The sequence below is a fragment of the Uloborus diversus genome, chromosome 1 (assembly GCF_026930045.1).
Source record: "Uloborus diversus isolate 005 chromosome 1, Udiv.v.3.1, whole genome shotgun sequence".
Taxonomy (NCBI): Eukaryota; Metazoa; Arthropoda; class Arachnida; order Araneae; family Uloboridae; genus Uloborus; species Uloborus diversus.
The window spans coordinates 143,812,414-143,831,479 of NC_072731.1; the positions used below are offsets into that span (position 1 = coordinate 143,812,414).

The window sequence follows — 19,066 nt, forward strand, 5'->3', positions numbered from 1 at the left end:
TTTTTTAAATTAAAGTTTCCATTTCTTTTTACTGCCAATAGATAGCGCCACAACCGAGAACTATTACGAAAGAAGAAAAAAGTTTTCACTTCATCCGTAGCCTACGAGGATCATCCATCATCTTCGCTACTCTTTGCCTCGTTTGCCTTCCTTGATTGCTCTGTTGCATTGCCCGTTTGTCCAGCAGGCCAGCAGAGCCACGCTCTTACAAATTGGTATGTTTAACTTTTATGTTTTTTTTTTTTTTTTTTCATATTTTTTTAAAGCAAACTTAGCATGTTTGCTTCCATATTTTACTATTATTTTAATTTTATTCATTTATTTATTAATTTAGTTATTATTATTATCTTGTGTAATTATAATACAAAATAAGTTGGATAACAATTGCTTAGAAATTTTATGACAAGCTTGTTTGAGGATGTTTTTGAGTGTAAATATGAAACTAGTAAACTCGCCAAGGTAATAAACATTAGGTACAATATTAATTTTTATTTACCCACTTGTTTTAAAATCTGCAGTTTAGCCTATTTTCCTGTACTGTAAACTATAAAGATGAGGAAAAAACGAAAAAAAAACAAAAAAAATCAAAACGAAAGAACATATTTTGTTTAAATACTGATTCCCAATCTTTTTTTTTTTTTTTTTTGTCCATGATGCACAACTAAAATGAACTAAAATGAGGATGCCCAGTGACAGCGATTCGTTGAAGGGGGCTTTTATGGTTCATTTTAGAGACGTACCGAGTACTCGGTAGCTACTCTGTACTCTGCCTACTCGGCCAATTTGCCGTGTACTCGGTACTCGGCCAACTTTTGACCAGATACTCGGCCAATACCGAGTAGTTGTAAAATATTAGGCCTCGACCGATGCATCGGCACCGATGGTTCAACAATTTAGCCATCGGCATCGGCGGCCGATGCTAACTTGCGGGAAACATCGGCCCATCGGCCTTAAAAAAACATCGAGAAGCCGATGGAATTGGCCGATGTTTTTGAAAAAAAAAAAAAAGGACCTTTGCTGTTTTACTTTTTAATACAAAGTAAATGGAGTTGTTGTTTTCATATAAAATTATTTACTTAAATTTCAGTATGAATTTCTATTTTTAACCGACTTCAAAAAGGAGGCGGTTATCAGTTCATACCGTATGTATGTTTTTTTTTTGTTTGTCCACTCATAGCGTCTCACCTAGTGAACCGATTTTGATGATTCTTTTTTTAATGGATAGAGGATGGCTCAACTTAGGTCCCATTACTTTGTTTGACCATATTTGTTCTTTAGAAAAAAAGTTATGGGCAAAAAACAGTAAATTTCCCTATTAAATGATTAAAATGATATTGTAGCGAAGTTCGCACGTTTCATCCGTGGATAACGGTGGTTCAGTGGTAGAATTCTCGTCTCCCACACGAGCAACCCGGGTTCAAATCCCGACTAGGACAAATTTAATTTTACTAAAATTTCGTTTCTACCGTTTCCCGAATTTTCTCGAATGTTCTATTAATTTCTGTATCTTTTCAAATCTGGAAAGTTCCAGCACTTTTTCAAGTTGTATATAAGGAGATGTAACGTTCATTCGTGGTTCTGAATAAAGATGTCGAGTTGAGACTAACGAGTATTCGCTTCATTTGGCTTTCACATTGTCTTCGCTATCTTCATCTACGCGACAATATGAAACTCATTGTTATACAAGTTTGGTGCCATATAACTGTAACATTAATAGTAATTGTAATGATAATTTTGAATAAAGGCTTTTCTAAAGTAATACAGTGATATAGAGCCGCACTTCTTACTAGGTAACTTCTTTACTTTTACTGAAATATATCTACATTTACACTAAAAAGAATGAAATAAAAAAATTTTGAAAAAAAAAAATAGAACCGACTTCAAAATTGCTCTAAAAAGTGAAAAATAATTTTATTCTTTAAACACCATCGATAATACTTTTAAACATAATTTTTGAAGTTGGCGCAAAAACAAAAAGTAAAATCCATTGTAACCATGCTTCGTTCATATTTTTATCAAAAAACCATCCAAAGTTAGGAACGAAACATTTATATCGTTACTCAAATATGCTGTCATCAATGCGTAATGCATGTGGTAGTGAAGAAACTGGACGTGGTTAAATTTATACTTGTAGTTGAGTTATGGCTGTGAATGATTTTATCGATCGTTTTTGCGCCAACTTCAAAAATTATGTTTAAAAGTATTATCGATGGTGTTTAAAGAATAAAATTATTTTTCACTTTTTAGAGCAATTTTGAAGTCGGTTCTATTTTTTTTCAAAATTTTTTTATTAGTCATCCTTAGAAGAGTTTTTAATACTACATTCAGGTACCAAACAAGTTAATTATTGCGTTGTTTCTTGCAGCAGGATATACGTATGTATCTGTCATAAGTCATAACTCAAAAATGATAATCTGTAGAAGGTTAAAGTTTCGTATGTGGGGTCTGCGGACGTTCCAGTTGTGCACTTCCCTTTTTGTTTTCCCTCGGGTGTTCTGAAAAGCCTGTTTACTCATTTTTTGTGGGTATTAATTACTTATTTTAATGCAAAACTAGTACAGCGTTTCAGACTGACGATCATTTGGTGATATATTGCCGAATTGGAGACTATGGAAACAAATATGAGATGGCGAAACCGATTTTTGTGTCATTTTTTTAGATTCCCGTTGAACCGACGGTAATTTTTAATTTTTCGATATTTGTAATATGAATCACAGTAATGCAGTCTTTTTTGTATCGCTTCGGCGGAGTTACAAGTTTGGGGCCCGTCGAAATATATTTTGGGGATCACAGAAGTTGTAAAACATTTATCATTCGCATTTTTGTAACTCCGTGGCCCTATGGGGCCTCTCGCGCAATTGCAACATTTGCTATATTTTAAATCCGCCATTGCACGTCAAAACAAACTCGGTAGCAAGTTTTGAAAGAGTTTTCTGCTCAATGTTTATGATTATTTTGAACTCTATTTTTACGACTATTTTTTCAATTTCCGAGAACACTTGCGTGCCCCTCCTTCCACGCCCTCAATTTCTGAAATTAAACTCTAATTGTACTTCTGAGTTATTTAAAACTAACACCATTCATAAAATTGGAGTTTTTTTTTTTTTTTTTTTTTCAAACTTTATCTATTGTTTAGAAAGAATTTAGGGCATTAATGTAATTGATTAAAGACGTTTAGAATGGTGACATAATTCGGGAATCAAAGGGACTTTTGATTTTTTTTTTTTTCAGAAGTGCTGAAGTAGATTCAGAAACTCTTTCGAGGCGTTGGTGGTAGCTGTTCTGTACTAAAAAAATGAAGCAGAGGTTGGGGCCGAAGTGTGATTTACTCCAAAATCAGAGGGTGACCCCCCTAACCCTACCTCGTCGTTTCAAGCATTTCTTAAATATTTAGCGATTATTTATTTTGGTCAAGAAATGTCATTTTGCGTATTTCTCATACTTGTTTCACCTATATTTCGTTAATTGCCATCTTTTTTGCGTCATTAATAGCGATTGATTTTTTTTCTGTTGTAAGTAACTATTTTTATGTATTTATATAAAATCAATGAGTAAGTTATTTTCGTTTTTTATAGAAAAGTTTCAAGAATTTTCTATTATGCAATTTTTCAAATTTCAGAAAATTATTGTTAAATTGAAAAATTTAATTTGAACTTGTTTGTAAAGCTTCATAAAAGATTAAACAATCAAATTGTTCAATACTGTGTGTGCAAACATCAGATCAAGTAGTATATGTATCAAGGGTGGATCCAGGCTCCGGTTAAGGGAGGGGTCACCAAACGTGTACCCACAAACAACGGTATCTTGGTGGGGGCCGGGTAACAACATGCTCATCAAAAAAAGGGGGTTTCTTCGGTCTAAATCAAGGCCGTAGCCAGGGGGGGGGGGGGTCCGGGGTCAGAACCCCCCCCCCCGAAATTTTCAAAATTTTAAATGCTTAAAAAAAAAACGTCGGATGGTCAGTGAGTGTGGACCCCCCCCCCCCCCCCCCACCTTCCTGAAATTTCTGGGAGGTGTGAAATGTTTGATGCTATAAAAAAAAAAATAATAATAAATCATTGGAATCAACTTGATTACTGTCCACTAAACCAGTCGAAACTCGAAAATCTTTCCTTCACTCTTCGCGCACAAACGACCACTAACTCACCCGTTGTCCGAAAATTTTTCTGGAATCTTTTCCCTTCAAAAAGTAGAAAGAAGAAAAATCCACATTCCAAACCGATCAGTCGACCTTCATGCTTTGTTTACCGATGGACAACAGGTGTGAGGAAGAGATGATAATAGCAAAGTCCCCCAGGTCTTCTCTGTCCCAAGATAAGCACGTCTGGTGCAGAGGCGGATTTATTTTAGAGTCTATTCAAGGGGGTGGCGGTTGAAAACTGTTAAAGCCATCCTCCCGAATCCGTCACACAGTAGGGTAAGGATTAATTGCTCTCCCCAACCCTCTTCACCTCGGCATTTGAAAAATTAATGTTTTTTCATGAAAGTGAGCGTGGATTTTGTTGTTTTCCGATAAAATTTGAAATGTCCCCCCCCCCGAAGAAATTCGAAATGACGGGTTTGCCCCCCCCCCCCCCCAGTCTGAATCTACTAGTTTTACCCCACACTACTCACATTACATTTTAAATCATAGCAACGTCTTATTGTACATGTATAGTTTGGTCCTGGAAGAAGATGATGGAAAAGTGGACTTACATATACAAATATAACTAGTATGTTGTGGCCATCACGAAACTTTCTTCTATATTTTTCTTCTTTTTTTTTTTTCTGATCCCTCCCCATGCTTGACGAGGAAGCAATATTCCCAACAAAAACAAAATGACACATGCAAAAACTTGACGACTATCCCAATGTCTAAATTATTGCAAAAGCAAAGCAAAGAGCGAAAATTGAAAGTTATTTTAAAAGCCTTGCTTGAATGAATTACAAATATTTTATTTGTTAACAAACATAAGATGGCAACAGTTAAAAATTTTAAATCATTGAGATAATATTTCCGATCATCAAGTTTTTCCTTGTTCTGTGTATTGTGTTTGTTTTTGCTATTTTGTTCTTTGTAACCTTTTCTTCCTGCCAGCCATTGGAAATAAAAAAAAAAAATATTTCCGATCATTTCCATTCAATTAAAATCACGAGAAATACGCAGACGACAATCTATTACGATTTATCTTTCTTATTGTTGCATTAATAAAAATATTTTTATTCGCAAAAAAAAAAAAAAAAAAATCAACACCTCTTGGAGCGATCGGCGTCAAAATAGAACCAAAGCCTGTTTACATATGGATTCACATATATTCCAAATTTCAACCAGAACGTAGCATTACTTCTTGAGATAGGGCACTCAAAATGGAAAAAAAGAACGGGCGATTGCGCTACCCCCCCCTTTTTAGCTGTTGACACCAAAATAAAATCAGCTCTTATACCCACTAAGGGCTACTTGTCAAAAAATTTTTGTTTGATTCCGTTCGTTATTTCTTGAGATACAGCAGTCACAATTGACGACAAAAAACGTTCTATAGCTCAACCCCCGTTTGAGTTATTGACACCAAAATTGAATCAGCACCTGTTCCTGTTAATACTAACATATGGACCAAATTTTGTTTGATTCCGCCAGTTACTTCCTGAGGAATAGCAAGCACGCGTAACTCGAAAAACGTCCCATTGCTCCACCCCCCTTGGAGGAATTCGCGCAAAAAACTAATGGGCACAAGTTCACATAGGGGCACATATGTGTACTAAATTTCGTTCGATTTCATGCGGTAGTTTTTGTTGTAGAGCGGCCACAAAAAACTGGTCACACACAGACGTGACACACATACATACACACACACACACACACACACACACACATACATACACACACAGACAGACAGACATTTTCCAAAAATGGTCGAAATGGACTCAGCACACCTCAAAACGTTCGAATCCGTCAAAATTCGAAATTCGAAAATTTGCACGAATCCAATACTTTCTTCTATATATTAGATATAGAAGAAAGTAAAAATTATTAAACTTTAAACAGGGAGGGTGCGAGCTCGGCGAACGTGAAAAAATGGGTAATGCCGCACATCCTGGACTACAAAACTGCCTAAAACAAGTTTATTGAAAAACTATGGAATTTATTGCATTAAAATACTATCGATTGCTAGTAATATCAATGTAACTGATTTCAACAAATGACGGCCATGGAGGGGGCGATTGCTCCCACCGCCCCCCTAGTAAATCTGCCACTGGTTTGGTGTGAATTTAAAGAGCATGTATGAGGAATGTCTGTTGTTCACTTCTGTGACTAGTCTTGTGTATGCCGGTGCTAAAACATGTCGAATAAGCGAGTTACTTTAACGTTAGAGCAGCGGATAGATGTTATAGAGTCTTATGAAAAAGATAGTTCAGAAAGGAAGTTGGCAGATGTTTTTGGTTGTAGAAAAACGCAAATTAATAAAATTTTGAAAAACAAAATTCAAATTCGGAAAGAATGGGAAACTTTCAAATTTCGAGGCGTGAAGGAAGAGAAGTAGAATGGAAAAATTTCCAGAAGTCAATGATGCTCTATTGGTGTGGTTTAAAGTTGCTAGGACAAAAAATATTCCATTTAGTGGAACTTTAATGATAAATATAAATAACTAGCAGTACCCGCACGGCGATGCCCGTGCTAAAAGGGAAGTCCGTTGAATAAAATAAATGACACCCCCCCCCCCCTCCGCTATATGAAATTATCATTTTTAACTAAAATGCGCACCCACTTTTTAAAAAAACCTATTCAAGTTTCCATAGAATTTAAAACTATTTTCCAAAACATTAAAATTAGATTCAGAGTTTCTTAAAAACCCTTTAGCGAGTGAAGTGGTTATTTCTGCAATTTTAAATGCTTCATTAAATAAACAAAAAAGACATAAAATAGTATCTTTCAAATTTAAAATTATTCCACAATAGCAAAGTTTATTGCCAAAATCGGCCAGCAACCACGCTACCGTAACCCTAGTTGTTAGCGCGTGAAGCAAACTCCGATTAATTAGCTATCATTCCCGTACCCTGTATGAAAAGAATTTATCTATGCAAAAGCGATCGTTTGAGAAAAGAGGGGAAAACATACTTCTAGAATAAGAAAAAAATCACCCCCTCCCCTCACTTTTGATGTCAAAAATCATATTCTTTAACTAAAATACGTAAACACCCTTTGAAAACCTAAATACAATCGTTTGCAATTAAAAATATTTTGTCAAATTAAAAAAAAAAAACATTAAAATAGCATTTACTGTAGTTTTCAAGGGTAAAATAGTTCCGTAACTCCATAATTCATCGCCAAATTTACCAAGCGACTATCTAATTAAAAAACTAGTATGTTGTGGCCATCACGAAACTTTCTTCTATATTTTTCCTTTTTCTGATCCCTCCCCATGCTTGACGAGGAAGCAATATTCCTAACAGAAACAAAATTACACATGCAAAAACTTGACGACCATCCCAATGTCTGAATTATTGTAAAAACAAAACAAAGAGCGAAAATTGAAAGTTACTTTAAAAGCCTTACTTGAATTAATTACAAATATTTTATTTATTAACAGACATTAGTGGCAACAGTTAAAAATTTTAAATCATTGAGATAATATTTCCGATCATTTCCATACAATTAAAATCACGAGAAATACGCAGACGACAATCTATTACGATTTATCTTTCTTATTGTTGCATTAATAAAACTATTTTTATTCGCAAAAAAAATAAAAATCAACACCTCTTGGAGCGATTGGAGTCAAAATTGAACCAAAGCCTGTTTACGTATGGATTCACATATATTCCAAATTTCAACCAGAACGTAGCATTACTTCTTGAGATAGGGCACTCACAATGGAAAAAAAGAACGGGCGATTGCGCTACCCCCTTTTTAGCTGTTGACACCAAAATAAAATCAGCTCTTATACCCACTAAGGGCTACTTGTCAAAAAATTTTTGTTTGATTCCGTTCGTTATTTCTTGAGATACAGCAGTCACAATTGACGACAAAAAACGTTCTATAGCTCAACCCCCGTTTGAGTTATTGACACCAAAATTGAATCAGCACCTGTTCCTGTTAATACTAACATATGGACCAAATTTTGTTTGATTCCGCCAGTTACTTCCTGAGGAATAGCAAGCACGCGTAACTCGAAAAACGTCCCATTGCTCCACCCCCCTTGGAGGAATTCGCGCAAAAAACTAATGGGCACAAGTTCACATAGGGGCACATATGTGTACTAAATTTCGTTCGATTTCATGCGGTAGTTTTTGTTGTAGAGCGGCCACAAAAAACTGGTCACACACAGACGTGACACACATACATACACACACACACACACACACACACATACATACACACACAGACAGACAGACATTTTCCAAAAATGGTCGAAATGGACTCAGCACACCTCAAAACGTTCGAATCCGTCAAAATTCGAAATTCGAAAATTTGCACGAATCCAATACTTTCTTCTATATATTAGATATAGAAGAAAGTAAAAATTATTAAACTTTAAACAGGGAGGGTGCGAGCTCGGCGAACGTGAAAAAATGGGTAATGCCGCACATCCTGGACTACAAAACTGCCTAAAACAAGTTTATTGAAAAACTATGGAATTTATTGCATTAAAATACTATCGATTGCTAGTAATATCAATGTAACTGATTTCAACAAATGACGGCCATGGAGGGGGCGATTGCCCCCACCGCCCCCCTAGTAAATCTGCCACTGGTTTGGTGTGAATTTAAAGAGCATGTATGAGGAATGTCTGTTGTTCACTTCTGTGACTAGTCTTGTGTATGCCGGTGCTAAAACATGTCGAATAAGCGAGTTACTTTAACGTTAGAGCAGCGGATAGATGTTATAGAGTCTTATGAAAAAGATAGTTCAGAAAGGAAGTTGGCAGATGTTTTTGGTTGTAGAAAAACGCAAATTAATAAAATTTTGAAAAACAAAATTCAAATTCGGAAAGAATGGGAAACTTTCAAATTTCGAGGCGTGAAGGAAGAGAAGTAGAATGGAAAAATTTCCAGAAGTCAATGATGCTCTATTGGTGTGGTTTAAAGTTGCTAGGACAAAAAATATTCCATTTAGTGGAACTTTAATGATAAATATAAATAACTAGCAGTACCCGCACGGCGATGCCCGTGCTAAAAGGGAAGTCCGTTGAATAAAATAAATGACACCCCCCCCCCCTCCGCTATATGAAATTATCATTTTTAACTAAAATGCGCACCCACTTTTTAAAAAAACCTATTCAAGTTTCCATAGAATTTAAAACTATTTTCCAAAACATTAAAATTAGATTCAGAGTTTCTTAAAAACCCTTTAGCGAGTGAAGTGGTTATTTCTGCAATTTTAAATGCTTCATTAAATAAACAAAAAAGACATAAAATAGTATCTTTCAAATTTAAAATTATTCCACAATAGCAAAGTTTATTGCCAAAATCGGCCAGCAACCACGCTACCGTAACCCTAGTTGTTAGCGCGTGAAGCAAACTCCGATTAATTAGCTATCATTCCCGTACCCTGTATGAAAAGAATTTATCTATGCAAAAGCGATCGTTTGAGAAAAGAGGGGAAAACATACTTCTAGAATAAGAAAAAAAATCACCCCCTCCCCTCACTTTTGATGTCAAAAATCATATTCTTTAACTAAAATACGTAAACACCCTTTGAAAACCTAAATACAATCGTTTGCAATTAAAAATATTTTGTCAAATTAAAAAAAAAAACATTAAAATAGCATTTACTGTAGTTTTCAAGGGTAAAATAGTTCCGTAACTCCATAATTCATCGCCAAATTTACCAAGCGACTATCTAATTAAAAAACTAGTATGTTGTGGCCATCACGAAACTTTCTTCTATATTTTTCCTTTTTCTGATCCCTCCCCATGCTTGACGAGGAAGCAATATTCCTAACAGAAACAAAATTACACATGCAAAAACTTGACGACCATCCCAATGTCTGAATTATTGTAAAAACAAAACAAAGAGCGAAAATTGAAAGTTACTTTAAAAGCCTTACTTGAATTAATTACAAATATTTTATTTATTAACAGACATTAGTGGCAACAGTTAAAAATTTTAAATCATTGAGATAATATTTCCGATCATTTCCATACAATTAAAATCACGAGAAATACGCAGACGACAATCTATTACGATTTATCTTTCTTATTGTTGCATTAATAAAACTATTTTTATTCGCAAAAAAAATAAAAATCAACACCTCTTGGAGCGATTGGAGTCAAAATTGAACCAAAGCCTGTTTACGTATGGATTCACATATATTCCAAATTTCAACCAGAACGTAGCATTACTTCTTGAGATAGGGCACTCACAATGGAAAAAAAGAACGGGCGATTGCGCTACCCCCTTTTTAGCTGTTGACACCAAAATAAAATCAGCTCTTATACCCACTAAGGGCTACTTGTCAAAAAATTTTTGTTTGATTCCGTTCGTTATTTCTTGAGATACAGCAGTCACAATTGACGACAAAAAACGTTCTATAGCTCAACCCCCCTTTGAGTTATTGACACCAAAATTGAATCAGCACCTTCTCCTGTTAATGGCAACATATAGACCAAATTTTGTTTGATTCCGCCCGTTACTTCCTGAGGAATAGCAAGCACGCGTAACTCAAAAAACGTCCCATTGCTCCACCCCCCTTGGAGGAATTCGCGCCAAAAACTAATGGGCACAAGTTCACATACGGGCACATATGTGTACCAAATTTCGTTCGATTTCATGCGGTAGTTTTTGCTGTAGAGCGGCCACAAAAAACTGGTCACACACAGACGTGACACACATACATACACACACACATACATACATACATACACACACACATACATACATACACACACACATACATACACACACACACACAGACAGACAGACATTTTCCAAAAATAGTCGAAATGAACTCAGCACACCTCAAAACGTTAGAATCCGTCAAAATTCGAAATTCGAAAATTTGCACGAATCCAATACTTTCTTCTATATATTAGATATAGAAGAAAGTAATAATACAATTAACGCACGCACAGCGAATTTAACCCAGAGTAATAACTGTAAAATATTCATAAGCAACAAAGACAACTTCCCCCAAAATGTTTAAAAAGGAAGTAATTGAAAATTGTCTGGAAAACGAACCTAGTGGTATACTTGAAGTTTGTCTGGAAAGCGGATCTAGTGTTATAGCTTTTTCCCGAAAGAGAAGCCTTGAAAATTGGCTCAATTAGAATTGCTTATATCTCCGGTTCTAATTAAGTGAGAGAAATGGAACAAACACTTTTTTGTTCAGGAAAAAAAACCCTTTCCAACTATATATAATGTTAAGGGGTGGGGGGAGTTTTTTAACTACCAATTTGGCGAAACATGTGAATTTTTAGCTTAATTAATTAATTAGAAAATAACTAATTCGAAATGTAGAATTCGGGCTTCGAGGTGCAGCCCCCCCCCCCAGGGTAAATTCGAATTTTGTGCCAAGTTTCAGGGCTGTAGGTGCTATGGGGTCTTCTGGCCATCGGGTACAAAGAAACAAAGAAACACCGTCACCTTTATGTATTTAGAAAAAAGCATATGCTTTTCATGTTTCTTTATTTTATAAAATTAACAAAATTACAGTACCATTTTTGGGAAAAAATTTTTGACGATTTTTAAGTTGACTACTTTGAGCGACCACCTCACTTAACCGCTTTTTCGCAGAACGGAGGGTGGTCGCTTTACAGAAGTTTCACTGCATTTGGCACTAAATTTCTCGCCCTCTAAGGTGTCTTCCTTATCTTCCCACTCCTTCATGCTCCTTTGTCGGTCACAATAGAGGGTCACAAGGATCTCGCCAAGAGAAAAACTGCAGGGGGTGATGTCCAGAGCTTTGCTAAAAAAAGTATGACGATGATACAGACACGTTCTGTCCCTCCCACTCCCATCCTTGCACGAACCAATAACTGCCCTTTCATGCCCTTCTGGTTTATGGTGAAAAGAAGGAGGGAGAAGAAAACGTGTGTGTGTTTTTCCCTTTCCCTTTTTTTCTCCAGTTATAAAGGTTTTCGCAAAGGTCGTGTTCGTTACCACTCGACGCTCTGAATTTTAACAAGCTTGAACCATTCAACTCGGATTAAAAGCTTCAAAAAAACAGGTCGGATGACCACCATAGAAATCTCAATTCCAATTAAAAGTTCCATACTTGTGCATGTGCAATGCCATGAGAAAAAAAAAAAAACTTCTGAAATTTTTAAGTTTTTATTTTCGGAAAATAAATTAGCCTACCCAGAAAAATATCGTTTTTCAACGGACCATTAATTTATCACTCAAAAAAAAAAAAAAAAAAAGAGCCAAGCCCCCCTCCCCCCCCACCATTTTTAAAAGTGAATACTAACAGCACCCTCCTCTTCTCCCGTACGAGCAGCCTATGATCCCATTGTGTCAAAAGACATAGTAACCTTTTGTACAACTCTGTCTTTTCACAGATTAATTTCGTTCACTTTGAACCCCCCCCCCCCGAAAAAAATTCCTGGCTACGGCCTTGGTCTAAATTGTAGTTTTACCATATTTCGTTTTGTATGAAGAATCTGAAAACGTTGGTATTGAAATCTTGTGCTTGTTTCTTACTTACCAACAAATCGTTGTTGCATTATTAGCATACAGTGACTCCCAAAAGTGTTCGTACACTTTGAAATTGTTTAGTAAAACCAAAATAACTCGAAACTGAATTCGAATATGAAGTCCAATATTTTTTCACATCATTCCTTTATCATTCTAAATACAACCTATTGGTTTTTTCAAAATATTGACGGATCTTAATTTTGAAATGGGTCAGAAAACGAAGATACAGAGAAATAACACGCCACAAAAGTCATCGTACACTCAAATATTTTCGAATCAATTCATGATTAAAATTATCATATGCCGTTTTATTAATATTTTTGCATTGTGTTGACCCTTTTAAGTCATTTGGCTTTAATTTTTTGTTAATTTATTCCTTAATATTGCGCTTATTAGTGTAAAATAGCTGGTATTCGTAAAAAACCGCAAACGCCATTCAAAATTTGAATTTTTTCCCCTCAGTAGTGGTAAATTGGTTTGAAATGTCTCTAAATTAGTTAATTTATTTGTTTGTATAGTAAAGTGCTTGATAAAATGCTTTAAAGAAAGGAATCGGACCGAAAGCAAGGTAAGAAAAGGTCAACCGGCAAAGTTGACAAAGCGTGATCGGAGATTTAAAGTTAAAAAATTTATGAAAAACACACATTTGAGTGCTGTAAACGTTTCTGCAGCGTTAAATGAAACATATTACATTTAATTTTCACCTAAAATTGTTCGCCAAGTTCTCTGATTAGCTGGATTAAATGGGACCTCTTCCCGCAGAAATTATCTTGATCGTGCGAAAAACAGAAAGCTTACGTTTTTCGTCGCAAAATCAATTATAAATAAGCTAAAAACGTTTTAGAATCACATCTTACTTACAGATAAAAATTAATTCAACATTTTTTGTTAAATTGTTGTATAACTGTAAGTATAAGAAAAAATTAGGCACTTAATCTTAAGAACTTATTTGGATCAGTTAATCAGGACGGTGGAGGTGTTCTAGTGTGAGGGTGGGTGCATATCAGCATCAGGACTTGGTAGTTTGTAATTTTTTGATGAAATAATGAATCATGCTGTTCCTTTAATTATTTTAAAAACCAATTTTGAACTCTTAGCCAAAAATTTGGTTATTGAAACAGCTTTGTTTTTTTTATCAAGATAACGATAAGAAGCACAAGGTTTTCAACATTTGCGTCTAGTGCCATGAAAATTGTCCTAAAGTTTAGAAAACACCCCCTAAATCTCCAGATTTTAACTTAATGTAACGTATTTAAAGATATCTGGAGGCTAGATTACGAAAATAGGGCTTTAAAACGAAAATAGAGCTAGAAACAGTAAGACTCGAAGTGTAATAGAACACTTACTCAGAAATTATGCAAAAAAAAAAAGAAAGAAAAAGAATGAAATCTATTCCCAGACGTTTAAAAAGTGTTATGAATACTGTATGATATTCTACTAATTAATAACTTGTAAGAAATTATATGCTCCACGTGGTAACATTGCGTGAAACTTGACAGGGATCCCAAGATTAATAACTCGGCATCTCCATAATTGCGCAATGGGGCTTTACGCGATTGCCTTCTGCGCAGATGCATGAGAGCGCCTGAGTTCATATGGCTATAGGCAGCTATGAAGGCATGACTGCCAAAAAAAAATCTCCTGACCGAATAGCGGGATAAATTTATGGATATCTCTTGACCGCTATTCGGGATAAAGGGCAAATTTGCTGCCCATCATGTATACTGTTTCCGTATATAGAAAATAAATTAGTTTGTGTTTGTTGTGAATGAACGTAGTCTCTTCAGTTCTCTCCCTCTCCAAAGTTGATACATGGGAAATGTGACAAAGAAGAAGGGGCGAAAATCCTCTTCATAACTTAATCAAAAGTTAGATTATTCAGTAATATATTGACATTTATTTATAAAGTGTACGAAGACTTTTGTAAGATAAAATTTCCGGCACTTTTTGGTTTTTGATTTTTAAAAAATTAAATTTGAATATTTTTTAAAAACTTTTCATGTAGTTTTGTTAAAAATTGATCATAGATCTTATAATTAAATATCTATTCCGAAATATTATTTCTAACCAATTGATTGGGGATTATTTCGTTGAAAGTCGTAGGTGTACGAAGACTTTTGGGAATCACTGTATATAAAACAAAAAATACAGTATGTTTCTAAGAAAACTATGTATATTCTAAACGTTACAGTTTTTAAACTTTGTGGAGGCTTGATTTTTCTAATTTGAACTAGGAGCAGCAGCAGTCATTTATGTTGGTCAACGCACTAGATTATACTAAAATGAAAATGAAAAAATTATAAATCGAACAAGAATTTCAAATTGTACAAATACCATACTGAATAGTCAGTAGCAGAATTTAGGGGAAGTCCAGGGGGATCAGACCCCTCCCAAAGAAAAAATTAATGCAACTATTTCATTTAATTTTTTAATTGACTTCTCTTTTACATAAATAAAAAACTTTCAGTCATGGAAAAGAACACAAAACACACAAAGCATATTTGATCAAAAGTATTTTGTTTGCTAAGGAAGTACAATAGACTCTCTATTCTGAACACTCATTGGACCGAACGAAAGTCTTCAGTTTAAGAGGGTGTTCAGTATATGGGGAGACGAAAGTAATGCACACGTGATTCCCGGGACCATCAAAATGTGTTCAGAATATCTGGGTGTTCAGGTAAAAGAGTCAACTGTACTTCAGGAGTCAGAGGCCAGAGCGGCAGAATACATTTAATTCATCGAAGAACCTAATACCGCGTTTCGTCTGTTAATTCCTCTTTGAGGGAATCAACTATTAACATTTAAAAATAATGTTTAGCCTAGAAGAGTCATTTCTATCCAAGAAGCTATTTTGGAAACAATAGATTTATTTCTTAGCTTATAAAAAAACGTAGAATGAAAAAAATCGCATGCTAGTTTCTTGGCTAAGCCATATAATATTAATAGAAACGGCATTTAGTATCAAAATGGTATGTCATCTGCATCAGGGCATTAAGAACAAATCGACAACTACTTTGAAAGAAATAATTTCTACATAAAATAAAATGTAATACAATACTACTAATGTAAATATACTATAAACTAAATACAATAAAACTTACACATTATGAAGGTATGATTTTCTTAGTTACATAATATTTTATAGTTAACATATAAATTAATTTATAAAAACTCAAATGAAGTATGGGTATAATTAAAAACCTTACCCTCATGTTATAATCATTATGACAATGTTTCTAATTGAAACCGCTTATTTTATAGCATCTCGGTGAAATTATACAGGGTTTTTAATAGGGGAATGTGGGGCAAAGTGAAATAGTTAACATGACTGAGCTTTTTCAAAATGAACAAATTGGAAATTTGTTTTGAAAATTACAGTACATAAAGAAAAAACATTGTATTTTATAACAAAACTTGCATTGAAACCTTATTTTTGATTTTTGGCAGTAAAATTGTTTCTTCAAATAAAAAAGTGGAAAATGTTCACTTTTTTTTTCCATGGGGCAAAGAGAAAATTGAAATATTTTTCGAATGAAATATGTTCTATTCGATTGTGAAAAATATTTTTGATCAAATTACTAAGTAAATAAAACGTGGGTGATTTATTAGATGATTGAATGAGTGACTTTGACTAATTGTGAGAAATATTAAAAACACAAGTAAACTAAATTTTAACTAAATAAATACTGCACCGAATATTGGAAGGTCCCAATTCATCATTCAATAATATCAAAATAATTTTTGAGTTACAACAAAATATTACAATTTGAGTATCATTTTTTAAAAATTGCTTGTATTATCATACGATTAGATTTTCGGAGGTAATTTTTTCTTGACTGGAATAGACTACACATGACACATCTTACTACATAGTTATTTTTATGCATTAAAAAGTAGTTAAACCTTAAGGGATCCTAAAAAACATTTGAAAATAAATTCATGAAAACTTTGTTGCGAAAAATAACATTGGTGAAGGTGAGCGCTTTTCAATTTCCGGGGTCCCCTCCAAACATTATTTTAGTATTTCTGAACGGTTTTCTTCCACACATTTTCTCACAAGACAAAGTTTAACTTCCTTTTTGACTTCTTTGCGAATCTAGTGATTATGTGGTCAATGTTTACATCAATGTCTCTGTGGATATTTAAGAGAGAAAGTCCCACAAGGCGTTCCTCACATTTTGAGGCTCTTAACCAGGTTTTTAAACGCCGCAATGTCGAGAAGGTTCGCTCATTTGTGGCAATACTAACTGGCAATGTAGCTATGAGTCGAAGAAGGCAATTTATTCCAGGATACATGTCCTTGTCACATTCAGTGGCGGATGGGGCAACATGAACCGGCCCTGGCATTTACAGGCCAGCCGGTCACCTTAAGACTTGCTCCTTGAAGAGGAGACGCTCTCACCGTCCTTATTTATTTTTTTTTTTTTCAGATATAAAAGATAGAGCGGATACATCTTCTAGTTTTAGTAGGGAGTCACCATTAGAATTTGAGTATTCAAATTAGGAGAACTGCGTTTACGAATGTGGAGAAAAAGAATCAATAATAAGAACACCTGCATAGTAAAAATTAATATTCTTGCTGATGATGGGAGGTTCGGGGGCACTCCCCCGGAAAATTTTCAAAATTATAGCTTCAAAAACGCATTGTTAGACTTTTTAAATGATTTTGGGCGATGTTTGCGGGAGGGGGTATTTGGAGAATTCCCCCAAAACTTTTTCAAAATCAGAGCTCTAAAACGTATGCGTAAGCATTGTTTTGAAACACTAGGGGGGGGGGGAGGCGTTTAGGAATTCTTTCAGGGCAAAATTTCTCAATTGAAGTTCCCAAAGCGCCAATTTAGGTGACAATTGACGATCTCTGGGGGGAGAGCTATGGTTTTTGAAATTGAAGTTCTTCAAAAAGTTTGTTACCTATCAATTGCCTCCCCCCCCCTCTCCTAAAGTCAGTATCTGAAGGTCTTATGTGCAATAACGATTGATGAGGAACTTTTCACGCGATATCGCGTGAAAAGAGAACGTATAATTTTGATGAACGTCTTTAAACTATCTTTGACAATGTTAATGAGAGCAAAGATCCGGTGTCCTCCCCTCCCCTCCGGGAATTTTTTTTCAATTAGTTGTCTTAAAAAATGCATTCTAGGTGATCTTAGGTAATGTTTGGGAGAGAAGAGGCTCGAAGGTGCTCTCCAAGAATTTTTTCGTAATTGAAATTTAAAGAAAGGGATTGTAGGTCTTCTTTGATAACGTAAAGGGGACCGACAATTCTGGGAAACTGAAGCTTAAAAAACGTTATTTCATCGACTTTCAATGACGTAAGGGCGAGGAATTTTCGGGACATATTTTGGAATTGAATCCCATAAAACGAAATTTGAGAGGACCTTTAGTGATGCTGGCGAGCGTGTAGGGAACAAAAAATTTTCTAAGTTAGCTTTTAAAACGCAGTTTTTGACGATCTTCGGTAATCTTAGTGGGTGAAGCTGTTCGGGGACATTCATTCGGTACTTTTTCGAAATTTGAACTCTAAAACGCAGTCGTAGATTATATTTGCTGATGTTACCAAGGGTTCAGGGGCTCTTCTCAGAAATCTTTTCGGGATTGAAGTCCTAAAAAAGAAATTTCACACTACCTTTGGTGATACAAGAGGGAGGAGAGATTCGATGACCTCTGAAAAATTTCTTAATTGTAGTCCTAAAAAGTAAACTTTAAATGATCCTTAAAGATGGGGTGGAGGCACTTCTGCAGGGGATTTGGGTGATCACTCTCCTGGAAGCTTTTCGAATTTGAAGTCCTAAATACGAATTGTAGGCCATCTTTGATAACGATAGGCGATATGAGATGGGACTGGGTTCCGATTTAGAAACTTCCCCTGCACTCTTTCAAAATAGAAGTTTTAAACACGTTTCTAATCTACCTTGGAGGTGTAAAATGAAGGGTAAGGCTAAAGGATGTCTCTCCCTTCCGCATTCTTTGCTAAGTCTCTATCTTTTTATTAAATTATTGATACAAATGTTATGGAAAAACCTCCCCCAGTATATCTTTTCCGAGATCATTTTAGTTCTTTGGTTTTTTTTCATAGTGAAATTTGCAATTTCCAACCTGATGTTTGAAGTTGTTTGAAAATAAAGAGTTTGAGATTCGTTAAAATATTTTTTAACATTTTGGACTGATGTGGTACTTTTCAGGGACACCAGATCTTCTTCCAACTTAATTTTACTTTAAATATCCTCCAGCTAGAATATCTTAATAAAGTTTTATTTTACTTTCGTCTTATACATTCAAACACTTAGTATTCATTACGTTGCAATGCTTTAAATCTCCCTTACTGCATTTTAACTTTTTTTCTATTTAAAACATGCTTCGGCGGCCCCTATGAAACCGCCATTATTATCCAGCTATTCATTCATTGTATTAAATCAAAACTTGTCACAGGGTTTTACTATGTACTGAATACTTTTT

General features: G+C 34.9%; 1 protein-coding gene across 2 annotated transcripts in view; it reads left to right on the forward strand.

The window, feature by feature from the left end:
• The first annotated feature begins 107 nt into the window (after positions 1–107).
• The window catches only part of LOC129232618 (uncharacterized), a 58,542-nt gene continuing 39,583 nt past the window's right edge, over positions 108–19,066 (forward strand). Inside the window, exon 1 of one of the 2 annotated variants that reach the window (XM_054866753.1) lies at positions 108–215. The gene's annotated coding sequence lies outside the window, so the exon portion shown is untranslated. The remainder of the gene's footprint in view (positions 216–19,066) is intronic. The other variant, XM_054866760.1, reaches the window with a different exon arrangement.